Below are 11,400 nucleotides of genomic sequence, written 5' to 3'. Positions count from 1 at the left end.
AGAATTTTTTAAAAATTGAAGTCATAAGTTCATCAGATACTGGAGTTTATAGCCACTGGAATGAGTGGAGCACTTGTACCATAGCCACTGGAATGGGTGGGGCACTTCCAGCATAATCACTGGCATGGGTGGAGCACTTCCAGCATAGTCACTGGCATGGGTGGAGCACTTCCAGCATAGTCATTGGAATGGGTGGAGCACTTCCACCATAGCCACTAGAATGAGTGGAGCACTTCCAGAATAGTCACTGGTATGGGTGGAAAACTTATTTGTGCTTATTAATCAATAGAAGGCGTTTTGTTCCATTTCCTTTTTACATCATATGCAAATTAGATGGTGTTGGAAGAGGAAGCACTTTGCCATTGGTAAGCTGTGAGCTGAACACCCCCAGGGTCCCTGTAAATATCAGGGAGCTGTACCCAGCTTGAGTGTCTGACTATCCACTGTAGTGACCGTGCACCTCTGTCATACTTAGTTCAGGCTGCTAAATGTGAAGGACTCTTTAAAGTCAGGTAGGAAGGAGGCCAGGAGGAATTCCCATGGGCCTGTACTCCAAAGCTCTACTCTGTAAAATATATAATCCTCCCTGGGTGCAGGACTTGGGGATGGAGGACATTGGTGGTTAGTGTTGATTGTGATGTTTATTCTGTCCTGTTCCACAGCCAGGAACAGTGTCCCTTGTTTCTGGAAGGATGCATTCTGCCTACAGCTGGCCTGAGCGTGGCAGGGAACAGTCATAAGAAGAAGGGAGGCTGGGAGGTCACTAAAGGCCAAGTCAGAAGACACCTTATCTCACAAGCTAGGAAAAATTCTTTTCTCCATGGCCTTCAGGGCATAGTGATAACTGGGCTCTATAAAAAGAGGGTTTGAAGAAAAGATACATGTGGTGAAGAGAAAGAGAAGATAAAGGAGGCCGAGAGGGAACTGATTCATCCCAGTAAAGAAGCTAAAACCACTGTGGAGGTAAAAACCATCTCAGTGACCCCAGATACAGCAAACATGAAAACTCAGAGAAGCAGGCCTCAGAAAGGAAGCACAGAGCATGGCCTAGAGAGCTCTGAACTGGTGTGTGTATGTGTATATGTATGTGTGTGTATGTGTGTGAGTTTGTGTGTGTGTGTGTGTGTGTGTATGTGTATACATGTGTGTATGTGTGTGTATACTTGTCTGTATGTGTATGTGTTTATATGTGTGTATGTGTGTGTGTACATGTATGTATGTATATGTGGGTGTATGTGTGTGTATATGTATGTGTCTATGTGTGTGCCTGTGTGTATGTGCGTGTACATACATGTGTGCATATGTGTATGTTTGTGGGTGTGTATGTGTGTAAATGGGTGTGAATGTGTGTGTACCTGTGTATATGTGTGTACGTGTGTATGTGTATATGTGTTTGTGTGTATGTGTGTGTATGTGTGTATTTGTGTGTGTACATGTTTGTGTGTGTGTATGGATATGTGTGTATATGTGTGTATATGTATGTGTGTATTGTTTATGTATGTGTGTGTCTGTGTGTATTGTGTATGTATGTGTGTGCATATGTATGTATGTATGTGTATGTGTGTGCACATGTGTGTGTGTGGATGTATATATGTCTATGTGTGTGTGTGGTGAAGATGATAAAAGGTTGCTTTTTTGTTTTCCCAATGGAAAAGAATGAAAACTGCCCCACCCCTGCTCCTTCAATGAGATAATAGAAGAAATTCCTACTGATAAAAATATGGCCTTGTATGCACATGGCAGGTCAAAGGTTACACTATCTACTGGGAACAAAACTCTTTGGAAAGAATACATTATCGGCCAGTCTCTGGGCACCTCAGGCCAGCAGAAAGCAATTGCCTGATGTGAACAGTGGTCAAGAAGAACAGGACTCGCGTGCTTCCTGCTGAAGGCAGTGAAGGAGGTACGGACGGATACATGTGTATCTGCAGAGCCTCCCTCAGTCCCACCTGTGAACGCCCATTCTCACCGACACACAATGGTGTACACTCATGAGGAAGATGTGACATTTCTATACGTGGACACAAAACACCAATCACCTCAAACACTCAAATTTCCATGGTGGCAACATCAAACACAGAGCTGCCAAGCACTTGTAGTTGTTTGAAATACACACAAACGGTGAACCCATATTCCCCAGGGTCATGCTGTAGTGACATCTACATATAGTATCATGATGTCAAACACTGGGAGTAACTTCCTCCCATCTCACTACCCACCTGTTCTTCCTCTTCCTCCCCACCTTTACAACCTCCAGTGACCTCTCGTGGGCTCTCTATTTCCTGTCCTCAACAAGTGTAGTTTTTACCTAACAGTGAGAACATGTTTTGTTGTTACTGTTAGTTGTTTGTTTCCCTCTCTTTGAACATAGCTTGTTTCACTTATCATCATGACCACTAGACAGGTTCAGTTAATGTAGATAACAAGATTTCATTGTCCTTCACTGTTAAATACTTTCCCAATATGTAATGTGCGCCATATTTTCTTTAATCATCTACCAAGGGACACTGGTTGATTCCATTGCTAGCAAACCTGCTATGAGCATGGAGTACAGTTGTCTCCTTAATGCACTGGGATCTTTTCCTTTGTATGTATTTTCCCAGAAATGAGATGGCTGGATGATATGGGCGATCTTGTTGGTTTTGTTTGGGTCACGAACGAGTGTACTGATTTACATTTCCATCAGCAATACACAAATGATCTTTCTCAACATCCTTGTCCACACTGGCTGCTTTTTACTTTAGTAATGAGGAAGGCTGTGTTTCATCAAGTAGAGAATTACACAGACTTAAACCTGTTCTTCAAAAATGTAGAAACACGGGGAGGAAGCCCCAGCAGTGAACGCAAGCTGGAAACATGGGATCATACAAACATGGATTCTACGCAGAGACTCCTGCTCCGTTGATGTCCACATGGCTGGTATATGGAGTGTTTGAAGCCCTGGTGCTTCTCAAAGGTAGCCAAATTAGAAAGGAATTCCCATAAAAGGTGAAACAGGACCCCAGGAAGATGAAGGAATTCGATCCTCTGGGTGGGTAGAGGACTGGTATTGTAACACACAGTCAAGGTTTACTGTCCCTGGCATTCCGTTCTGTGCTTGCTCCTGCTTGGCTTCTCTTGAGAGCTAGTGTTAGATTAGAATATGACAGAGGAACAGAAAGAGAAACTGAAGAGGAGGCTGACAAAGCAGGCTGAGCTGCCACATATGGCTCACACAACTCCCAAGCTCGCCTGCTGCTGCAGATGGGCGCCAAGCCCTTCCTGTGGGAAAGGCTCATGACCTACTTGCCCCCCATCAGACCCCTTCCTCCCCACCTTGTCACCTCTTCACATTGCTGTGTATCTGTGTCCAAGCTCCCAGATCATGAACCTCTATGAGCTATGCCACATCCAGAACACACAACTCAAAAGCGTAGGTTTTCTTCTTCCATCATGCCTAACGGTGGTGATGGAAAGAAATACTTGTATCATGTGGGGCTGCTAGTTGGAGCCTGAAGCAGCCCCTGCTTAATTATTCCTTTTTCTCTGTGAGGGCCAGGACTGCAGAAGCCGGTATGGAGGAAGCTTGGGAGGCCCTGAGAACAGAGGGATACATTTCAGGCAGTCTTTTCTAGTGAATGAAAGAAAATGCTAAGAAAGGTTAAACCAGAGAGTGGGTTGGCAGAGTTAAGAAGCTTGAAGTCTGAGGTCATGAGTTTTTGGGGGTTGTCCTTTTCCTAAGTGGTGACAAAATTCAGGTAAGGTTTGTCTATGTTTCAGCAAAAGAGAAAAGCAAGCTGTTGGTGGATTTCTCTTCTTTTTGAACGCAGTGCCGAACATCAGACACTTGTAGAAGCAAAATCAATAAGCAAGCGACAATAATGCGTTGGGCAGAATTTTGTCCAGCTAATAAGAATGTAGCTCTTATTCTGCTCAGAGTCACATTGCCATGAGCCACACACAGTCCTTTGTTCAGCTGAAGTGGAATGAAATGTATTTTAGTTCTACCAGTTCAGAACATCAACAGGAGGTTAAAAGAGGCCCCACCTCTCCATGCGTCTGTCTTGTGGACCCAGTTTGTGACTTTAAGGATTTAAGATTGTTGTATGTTGCTGTGGTAACAAGTTAAGTATTTGTCAATGGTATCATTTAAAAATGTAAAGAAATCTTTATGTATGCGTACTTGTGTTTGTCTTATGACATGCGTTTGTTGCGTGTCTATGCATGTATACATGTATGTTTGAGCACACACATGCATGGCATGCATGCAGAGGTCACAAGGCATTGGGTGTTGCTCCTCACTTTCAGCCTTCTCTGAAACAGAGTATCTCACTCTGTTTGCCCAGTGCTTCTTGTGCCAGGCTACCTGGCCCATGTGCAGTGTATACTATCATTTCTGGCTTTTTGTGTGGTTTTGGAGCATCCGAACTCAGGTGGTCAGATGCATATGGCAATCCCTGTACCGCACTGAGCCTTGTTCCCAGATTCCCGACTATCTCTTGAATGTGAGTCAATTTGGAGGAAAACTTAGTCTAAATCAGTTTTTGGAAAAAAAAAATCTCACTTGTATTCTATTTTCCCTCACCACCATTGAATGCTCTCCCGGCACAAGGTCAAGGCAGACAAAATCTGAGCTGGAGCAGGGAGCTCAGGGATGCCACCTCTGGCTGGGACGGTATTGGCACCTGATGACTGGGAGAGGAGTACTTGGTTTTTTCCAGGGATGGTCTTATACCCACGTTCATACAGACAGCACTAAGTGAACTCAGCCAGTTCACTGAAGAGAGGACAGTGGTTGTAAAGGGATAGGGAGGACTCATAGGGGAAGACTCATGAGAGGACTCATGGAGAGGGATTCATGGGAGGATTCATAGGGGAGGACTCATGGGGAGGATTCATAGGGGAGGACTAATGGGGAGGATTCATAGGGGAGGACTAATGGGGAGGAGTCATGGGAGGACTCAGGGGAGGACTCATGGTAGGATTCATAGGGGAGGACTCATGGGGAAGATTCATAGGGGAGGGCCCATTTAGAGGACTCATAGAGGAGAGCAAGAAGGGGGTACAGATTAGGGCAAAATACACAAGTATGTATGAAATTTTCAAACAATAAAACAGAAGAAAAAAATTAACCACACTTTCTAAACATGGCAGAGGTGAGTGTTCCTTCAGGCTGCTGTTGGGTCCTTGCAATTTGTGTGTGTGTGTGTGTGTGTGTGTGTGTGTGTATGTGTGTGTGTGTCTGTTGGGACCTTCCTTCTCTTTAGTGTTCTCAAACCACCAAGTCTCCTTGCATTCTGTCTGCATTTTAGATCACTTCACATATGGAACCAACTGAGGACTTTGTGGTATTCTGAGCAGAGCTGAGAAGCACCGGATGTATGGGAGTCCTCCTGGGAGAGAGGTCACAGGGAGGCCGCCCCAGAAGCCCATTGAGATTGCTTGCATTTTCTTGGATGGAATGCAAATAACCACGAAAGTGAAATCCAAACCAAACATCTCAAGAAGTTCACCAACATACCCAACTCACTCTCATTGCTCTGATGGGGACAGTAAACACACAGACTGCTCAGAGACAGGCCTTCGGATTGTCACCCGCAGGTCCTGATGTTGACCCCAGTTAACCCTGCATCCAACCCTTCCCTTTATCACTCAGCAACTTTGTAAACATTCCCAGTTACAGTGAAGTTGGTTCTGGACTGGGAAAAGAGTGCTCATTTTTTAATCATGTTTTTAATTATAAAATTACTGTGTACATAAATGGTACTGGGCTAAGGCATCAAGGAGCAACACAGTAATTCCGACTTGGTTCTGACTCTTAATAACTGTACTCTAAGCATTTAGGAACTCAGAGAAGAAAAACCATTTTCTTCCCTTACCTTTTCAATATTGTTGCCACCATACTCTTGGCTATTAGCAAATGATATTTATTGTTACAGTTATTGGAAAAAGGCTTTCATCTCCTGGGTAGCCCATTTTCTGTTGCCTGCCCCCCCCCCTCTCCCACAGACTGGGCAATTTATAAAGTAGCAAGGTTTAGTCAGTTTTCAGTTCTGCAGGTTCAAGGCCAAGAGGCTGCACCTGCTGAGGTCACCTTTGCTGGTGGGACACTCATCTCTGCCATGCTTGCAAAGTGAGGTTACTTTTCCATCCTGTCTTACTGTTTGAGAATTTCACTTTGCTGGGGTTGCACATGACATCCTATGGTAAACGAAAACCTTCTGTTACACGTTTCTGCTCTTAAGCCTTGGTCCCTTTGCATCAGAGCCTGGCTCCATGGCATCCTTTAGCCGTCTATTCCTGAAGTCCCTACTCTACAAGTACCCTGGTTGGACTGTTTCTATCTTCTTAATGTTTCCAACAAAGATGACATTCCATCCCGAGTGTAGTGGGGGGACACTCAAACAGGAGTATCTTCTGAGAGTCTCCTGGCCTTCAGGGAAGGTTGTCTGTCTTCCCTGCCAATCAACTCCACTAATTGCTATGACAACGCATTATTTATCCCTCCCCTTCTGGCACTCAACAGAATTGCATATCTCAGCAGCATCTTCACGAAAGTGTTTGGTGGATGCCCACCTTCCAAAGTTGCTCAGTAGTCAGGTGTTCTTCCTCCCCCCCCCCCCATATCCTCCCATCTCACTATTCCCTCTTCCCTTTGTGAGCGTGATTGTTTTAAAACAAGAATGAAATAAATAAACGATGATGTTTTTTGTTAAGTCTATAAAAGCAGAGACTTTCAGAGTGTTTAGAACGGCACCCATAAGTTGCCGAGCTGTGTCACCTCGGGTACGCTGAGCAACTTTGCCAGTGATGTCACTGATGTGCCAGATCTAGGGCCAGCTTTCTAATTCTGGATGGAAAGGCTGACAGTTCCCATTTCTTTCTAGGCGTAATGGATTCCACGTTCTGTTCATTCCAGCTGCCCCTCCCCCCCCCCCCCCCGCTCTTCTTTCATCATCAGTGAAACCCTTTCCGTCTCCCATCCGATGAGGCAGCTGTGTAAACCTCATGGGTCTCTTCTGCACCTGCCCTGGGGCTGCCAGAGACATCCCACATTTCACTGCTCACACAACCCTGCTGGAACCTTCCTCTAGTGAGGGCATTTGAGGTGTTTGGAGGTGAACAAGCACACTGTGTGAGAGAAGTAGGTGGCTTCTTTCCTCACCAGCGTTGGATATTTTTGGGCAAAACTGATAGATGGTCATAGTTTACAAAGAGATTGATACACAATACATGTTCATTGCCCCCTAAGAGTGGCAGACCTCAATGACTGAGATGCCTGTTCTTGTCTATAGCAGATGAAGCAGGGGGCTGATGCAGAAAGAGAAAATGGGCTTCCTGGTGACTTGCTCTTTACACCCACATTGTTCCATTCTCTAACACACACACACACACACACACACACACACACACACTGTCACCTTCTCCAAGACACAGACTCACTCTGGCTTTGTTCACCTGTGGCTGAATTCTTCTAGATACTCTGATCCTTTACAAAGAGGAAAATCCAAACTGTTTCCCCTCTTACATCAGTCCACAAGCCCCTGATTCTCCTCTGGAGCCCTTTCTAGCCTAGCCTGCTATCTATCAGTACACCTTGGTCTGGTTGGATTCACAGCTGTTGCCCATGTGGGTAGCAATATCTGGCCTCTAAATGACAAGTTTTCCATGTCCCCAACTTATAGCGCCCTACCCCACCTGTTGCCTATCCATGCCTCTGCCATCCTTAGTGTAAGGAGCCTGGGTCCCAAGGTCAGATAGATAAGGACTTAGTGAAGGGATACACAGAGGAGATAGCAGCAGGCAGAATGTGCTCTGGCAAAGGGGGATTCATGGAGGCGTGCATGGGACTTGCGAAAGCTGAGTAGAAGGACTTGGAACTCTGTCCTTGAATAGGTAGGTGTTCTCCTAGAAATGCAAGGATACCCCCAAAGTGGATGTGGGCTGGGAAGCCAGGAATAACTCTCAGCTCATGGTAGCTCTCAGCACAATGAGAAGTCTCCTCTTCCTTGGAATATTCCTGCTATGAACTGGTTTCTCCAGCAAAATGATATCCATGCCCTCTTCCAGTTTCTAAAGTTTCCCAGTTTGGATGAGAAAATGTTAGAAGTCAGGAGATACATGAATAGGACATCAGGGAGAACCTGAACATGCTCTCTTGGAAGTGGGAGCCATCCTTTGGGTAGCCTTGAGCACATATAGTCCAAGATGTGAGCGACACCGTGTTCCTCTCTGCTCACATGAATTACATATAGTACCCTCATTTCCTCCTCCCCTTTCATGTCTATTTTCATTAAAACATTTAAAGGCAGTAGGCTTCCCCAGTGGGCCTGATATTGGGAACAACAGACAAACAAGCAACAACAACAACAACAACAAGCCTTCTTTTTAGCAAAACACACTTGAAGGCCTCTGTGTTGGTTAGAGTTTTGGCAACTTGGCATAAGGTAGGGTCATCTGGGAAGAGGGACCATCTTGGCCTTCTTTGGGGGTATTTCTTAATGAATGATTGATGTCTACTGTGGCTAGTGCTACCCTCATCAAGTGATCCTGGGTTCCATAAGAAAGCAAGCTGAAGAAGCCATGGGAACAAGCCACTTAGCAGCATTCCTGCATGGTCTCTGAATGGGTTTCTGCCCCGACGTCCTTCAGTGAGGGACCATTACATGAAATGGTAGGATGAAATAAACCCTTTCTTTCCTGAGTTACTTTTGGTCAGTGTATCACAACAATAGACAGAAAACTAGACTAGCGTCCTTCTATCCTTAATGCTTGGGAGTGGGGTTTCTAACTGAAGCCCTGGCCATTTTTAGCTGTGAGACTAGCCAGTAGACACTTCCTTGAAAACTCTTCAATATTGGGCCTGTCAGTCCTTATATGTTCACTGGTAGTAATAGATGCTTATTCTATCCATCTGAACCCACCAGGTTAAAACTTAAATTATCATTTTCTTCCCTACATTCTTCAGTATTTGCTTAAATCATTTTTGTTGATTTTTGTTCATACAATATACATAGCATTGGGTGATGGAACAATATCATGATGAAAATCTCTCTTACATTCTAGGAGACTGGAACTTTTGCCATACTTTCTGAGAACACTTAAGATTGCTAAGCTGCTATGTACACAGCCTGTTTATTTAACCTACCTTTAAGAGAATAATGTAAGAACAAACCTGACTTACTTTAGATTTCTCAAGTAATCTGCGTTTATAGTCTAAGCTAATACCTGGCGATAATCATAAGCTATGAATTCTCTTATGCCCCTGACCCAAGAGTAATGTATATGTGTTTATATGTGTTACTGGTATGGTCATCATTTGCTGACCAAAGCAAATATAGGTTGAAAAGAATTTTATAAGTTGATATTCACCATAAATGTTTGACATGGATGCTACTTGATCAACAATGATGTTTATAATATGGTTTGTTGTCTGGCTCTGCTGGGATCATTTGGAGCCAGTGACTCAATTTCATGTAAGTCTCTTACAGATTTCTGGGAAGTGTCCCTCATTCCCTCCCTCCGCATGCTTCTTGTGCTGTTCAACAAATATAAGCAAAGCTGACTGATAAGGAAAAACAAACAGGACAGACACGAGTTCAGGGACAGACAGATCTAGATCTAGTAGACAGGCTTCAGGCAGGTACAGAATTCATACTCACACAGCAGAGAAACACAACAGACAGACAGGGATGACAGGCAACAGCTGGACAACAAAAGAGAGAATTCAAGTCTGAGTTTGCTCTGCGTTAGATGACACCAGGCGGGAGAGTATTGGTTACTTTCCTCAATGTGGCACTGGCATGTTCCTGATGGCTCTGAGTCATGCGGTAACTCTATGCCAAATACTAGATAGATTCCTGAAAGAATGAAGTCCCTTTCCTGTGCCAGGCTTTCTCCTTTATTTTGTGTATGAAATATTGCACACATTTTTGGAGGTGTGGTTCCAAGCATGGCTAAGAAGGAATTGTGTGGGACCAGAATTTGGAAGTGTCTTATTTGATCAGAGAGCTAATTAAGTTTTTTTTTTTTTTTTTTAAAGCATTCATTTATGATTGTGTGCCTCAAATCCCGGAGACTGTTGTACATTCCCCAGCTCTGGAAGGAGGCTTTGTTTGCCCAGTTACTGAAGTGCGGTTAACAGAAGTAGTAAACGCTGAGTACCTCTGATCTGAGGAATGAAATGCTGATGCAGGCAGTGAAGGCACTGAAGGCCCACGGGCTCCACCTAGGAGCCTGTGTAATGTGATAATGGCCTCTCCATCCCTGAAGCTGAAGGGCAGTGATGTGAGCAGCAGCTTGCTCGAGGCAGTGTGCAGTGTGCAAGGTGGCAGGTTTCTGTCTCCAAGGGACCTGGTGTGTTATGAATTCTTCATTGATCTATGGATGCTCGAACCATCCCAACACAAAATACAGATCTATTGTTGTGGGGTAGGTATGTAAGGAATTGTGTTCTTGGGCCTATGTTTCTGAGAGATGGTATTTTGTGTAGACATAGAGATACCGATCCCACGTGATAGCATTAATATGCAGTTGGTTTGGGTTCTGTTAGTGTGTGGTACGTGTGTGGACATGTATGCCCATGTTCTCATAAACAGAGGCCAGAGGAAGATGCTAGGAGTCTCCCTCTTCTGTTCACCACCTTCATTTTTGAGACAAGGTTTCCCACTAAACTTTAACTTCTCTTTATTTTGGGTAGACTGACTGGCTGGTAAACCCAAGGGGATTGGCCAGACTCTGCCTCTCAATGCTGATGTGAGAGCCATGTGTGACTACACTGAACTCCCCCCCCCCTTTAAAGATAAATGGTGGAGGCTTAAACTTATTTCCCCGTGTTTTGTATTATTCACTGAGTCATCTCCACAGCACTTTGCTTTTGTTTTGAAATAGGGTCTTAGGGTATGGCCTTAGTTAGCCTGGAACTCACTATATAGATCAGGCTGGCCTCTCTCTGCCATAGGTGTGCTGGATTAGAGGTGTGCACCACTAGGCCCTGTTGTCCCTTTTGTGTAGCTGCATATGAGTGAGGCACTAATACAGGTAGGAGACTATTCTCTGGTACTTTACCCAGGAGTTTCATCATTTTGCTTGGAGAAGAAACTTCAGCCTTATAAGGTGGGTCCTCACTGGACACTAAAATGGGCCATTCTCTTTTATCTTAAAATCCTGTCCTGGACACAGTCTCCCCTAACTGTACAGATCCACATGGGTTAGCCATTCTTCTTCTCCCTGCCCTTCTCAGCATCTGGCCACACCTATCCTGGGCCATTGGCTCTGCATGCTATTTTTACTCACAAACCAAACCAGATCTCATGGTCACCATGCCTTCCTCCAAGCCCTAGTTTCTTCTTTGGCTGTTGCAGACCCATTTGGGCCTTGGGATGAAGTGTGGAATGCTTGGTTAGGTCAAGGGAAGCTGTG

General features: G+C 44.7%; 1 protein-coding gene across 2 annotated transcripts in view; it reads left to right on the top strand.

Moving 5' to 3' along the window:
- Ptprm (protein tyrosine phosphatase, receptor type, M) overlaps positions 1-11,400 on the top strand; it is a 687,644-nt gene that overhangs the window by 91,104 nt on the left and 585,140 nt on the right. The window lies entirely within an intron of this gene.

The sequence above is a fragment of the Mus musculus genome, chromosome 17 (assembly GCF_000001635.26).
Source record: "Mus musculus strain C57BL/6J chromosome 17, GRCm38.p6 C57BL/6J".
NCBI lineage: Eukaryota > Metazoa > Chordata > Mammalia > Rodentia > Muridae > Mus > Mus musculus.
Note: the sequence above shows the minus strand (reverse complement) of the source record. Positions and strands in the feature narration are given on the sequence as shown.